The sequence below is a fragment of the Echinops telfairi genome, unplaced genomic scaffold (genome assembly GCF_000313985.2).
Source record: "Echinops telfairi isolate 266 unplaced genomic scaffold, ASM31398v2 ScPeMD7_3;HRSCAF=10, whole genome shotgun sequence".
NCBI lineage: Eukaryota > Metazoa > Chordata > Mammalia > Afrosoricida > Tenrecidae > Echinops > Echinops telfairi.
In genome coordinates, this window is record NW_022103899.1 from 16,817,779 (window position 1) to 16,821,396 (window position 3,618).

A 3,618-nucleotide genomic window follows, 5' to 3' on the forward strand; every position below is an offset into this window, starting at 1 on the left:
AGCTATGTGCTTAGCTGCTGCCTCACCAGGGCTCCTTATAGGAGTTTACCTAAAATAATGAATATTATTTTAGTTATATTTAGTTAATATTATTTAGTTCAGTTTACCTAAAATAATGAATATTTTCAGCTCAGTAATTCAACATGCATTTATTAACCATCTTGTATGTGCCAGGAATAACTTGAAACTCTGGGGACACAACGCTAAACCACAGGCAAAACAATTCTGACCTCATGGGTTTTAAAAGACATGTCAACGTTTATAAGACAAGTCAAGATTTAGAATGCTAATGAAACAATGAACAATCTTGCCACTAAACCTTGGTTGTATTTCCAAGTTAAATTTGGTTTATCTATTTAACAGTTTTTGAACTAGTGTTCTATGGTTGTTAATAAATTAGATTTTTTTTTCTCTAGGACCATTTTGGTTGTTACAGCCGGTGTGTCAATCCACCTCATTTGGGGCCTCCCTTTTTTTGCTGCCCTATACAAAGCATGATCTCCTGCTCCAGGGACTGGTCTCTCCTGACAGTATGTACGATGAAGTCTCGCCATCCTTACCTCTAAGGAGCAAGCACTCTGGACATACTTTTCCCAAACAGATCAGTCTGCCCTTTTCGTAGTCCGTGGTACTTTTCATAGTCTTCGCCAGCACCATGATTCAAATGCATCGATTCTTTTTAGGTCTTCCATGTTTGGTGTCCAGCTTTCGCATGCATACGAAACGACTGAAAATACCACGGCTTGAGTCAGCTGCACCCTAGTCCTCCAAGTAGCGTCCAATGCAACACATCTTTTGATCACTTGACTACTACCTCTGATAAGCAATGATTGTACACCCAAACAAGACAAAATCCTTGACAGCTTCAATCTTTTCTCCGTTTACCATGATGTTACCTACTGGGCCAGTCGTGAGGAATTTGGTCTTCTTTCCAGTGAGTTCTAATCCAGACTGAAGGCTGCAAACCGTGATCTTCATCAGCCAGGGTTTCAAGTCCTCCTTACTTTCAACAAGCAAGGTTGTGTCATCTACATATCTCAGGTTGCTAATGAGCCTTCCTCCAATCCTGATGCCACACTCTTCTTCATATAATTCAGTTCTCTGATAATTTGCTCATATATTATCTATACATATATCATACATTATTTACAATATACAAATGTATTTATTTGTATATTATTTGATAATCATACAGGCAGGTTGAATAATGTGGTGTGAGGATACAACTCTGACACACTCCTTTCCTGATTTAAACCAGGCAGTATCCCCTGTTTTGCTCTCACAGCTGCCTCTTGAACCATGTACAAGTTCTACTGAGCACAGTAAAGTGTCATGGAATTCCCCTTCTTCTCAAGGTTATCCATAACTTGTTATGATCCCCACAGACAAATGCTGTGGCATAGCCTATAAAAACACAAGTAAACATCTTTCTGGTAGTCTCTGATTTGATCCCAGATCCACCTGACATCAGCATTGATATCCCTTGTTCCATGTTCTCTTCTGGATCAGGCTGTCTCTGGCAGTTCTCTGTCAATGGAGTGCCGCAACCATTGTTGATGATCTTCAGTAAAATATTACTTGCATGTCATCAATGATATTGTTCTATAATTTGTGCATTCTGTTGGGTCACACCTTTCTTTGGAAAGGGTACAAATATGGATCTCTTCTAGTCACATGGCCAAGTAGCTGTCTTCAAAATTGCTGGCATAGATGAGTAAGGACTTCTAGTGCTTCATCAGCTTGTTGAAACATTTCAATTGGTATTCCATCAGTTCTGGGAACCTTGTTGTTGGGTTTTTTTTTTTTTTCCTTTTTCTTTTTAACATTTTATTAGGGGCTCTTACAATTGTTATCCCAATCCATACACACATCAATTGTGTAAAGCGCATTTGTACATCGTTTCTCAAAACATTTTCTCTCCACTTAAACCCCTGGCATTAGGTCCTCATTTTTCCCCTCCCTCCCCGCTCCCCCCTCCCTCATCAGCCCTTGATAGTTTATAAATGGGTATTTTGTCATATCTTGCCCTGTCCGACGTCTCCCTTCACCCACCTTTCGGTTGCCTGTCCCCCAGGGAGGAGGTCACACACAGCTGGGAACCTTGTTTTTGACTGATGTTTCCAGTGCCACTTGAACTTCTTCCTTCAGCACCATTACTTCTTACTCATATGCTACCCCCTGAAATGGTGGACTGTCCACCAGTTACTTTTGGGACAGTGACGGGCGTATAGTTTCCATCTTCTTTTGATGCTTCATGCATCATTCAATATTTTGCTCAGAGAATCGTTCATTATTGCAATATAAGGCTTGAATTTTCTTTTGTTGTTCTTTCAGTTTAAGATGTGCCTTGGGTGATACAAATGGTTAAGCCACCTATGACTAATTGTGAGGTTGGGGGTTCCGTGCTACTCAGAGGCCCTTTTAAAGAAAGGCCTTGCCTGGCCACTTCTAAAAGAGCACAGCACTTAAAACCCTAGGAAGCCCAGCTTTTCTCTGAATCCCACGGGGCTGCCATGAGCCAGAGTCGACTTGGCAGCATTTTCATGTGCTAACACCTGTGACGAAGGTGTGTACTAGACACAAAATAAATGGACATTTCGCTTTAGGGACTAAACAGAATATTACTTTATTTGCTTGCTAAATTGCTGTTCCTTCGATATAGACAGCCAATATGTTTTCCTTTGCCATAATATTTGCTTTTTCTTACAGTCTTTCTTGGATCTCCTCAGACAAGCTCCCCAGCTATCATCAGAAAAATGGAAATGCTTTGGTAAAGAGATTGGAAAAGCAGCCTAGTTATTTTTCACATTGATTCATTGTTTAACAGCCAGGTTTTGGCATAACAGTACTAACGGGCAATGACTTGAGAGGAAATTTTAAAAAGACAATTATTTCACTAGTTGAAATGACAAAATGCTAAATTATGAAATGTCAGGGGGGAAAATTCAAGCAATTTAAATTTCCTGGCAATGGGTCTATAATTTATTTAAGGGATCAGAGTATTTTGAGCTACAGACAAATGCATTTTTTCAGGAAGGAAAATTACCCATAGCATTTTCTGTGGGATTTTAGATCTCAATTACATTGTTCTACTTTTTGAAAGAACAGTTGTTTTTTTTATTTTTATTTCCCAATAGTCTAGTACCTATGAGGTACCCTATTTGTGAGCTTTTCGAATTCCTTTCTAGTCATCTTTTCTCTATTTTCGTTTTCTTTTCTTTCTTCTTTTTCAGGGGAGAGCGAGAACGCAGTCCCCCACTAGCACAAATTATGCAGTCGAGTTTCCCACATTTGGGGAAATCACAGGGGTCAGCACATCCGGAGTGCAACGGATGAGCCTCGCCCTGGGAAACCACCTTCGTGATCACGGTATCTCCCCTGCCAGGTAAGTATTCTAGTTATCTTTTAAAAGCATTAGTAAAATTTCCTACCTGAGAGAAGTTTCATCAGTCTTTTATCCTTCAATATTCTTGTCATTTATCTATGGTTTTTAAAGTACTTACAATAAGAGTTGTGTTTTTAATGCTGAGTCCTGAATGCTGACAGTGTGATAGAATTATATTTCATAGTACCTAATCTGAATTTCAAGTAGCACTTTAACCATTAAGCATTCTTTCA

The 3,618-nt window shown here is 39.4% G+C and overlaps 1 non-coding gene across 1 annotated transcript; it reads right to left on the bottom strand.

The window, feature by feature from the left end:
* Window positions 1-3,230: 3,230 nt before the first annotated feature.
* LOC115872066 lies at window positions 3,231-3,393 on the bottom strand. Its single transcript, XR_004047629.1, has one exon. It is a non-coding gene; the product is annotated as a U1 spliceosomal RNA (small nuclear RNA).
* Window positions 3,394-3,618: the final 225 nt, after the last annotated feature.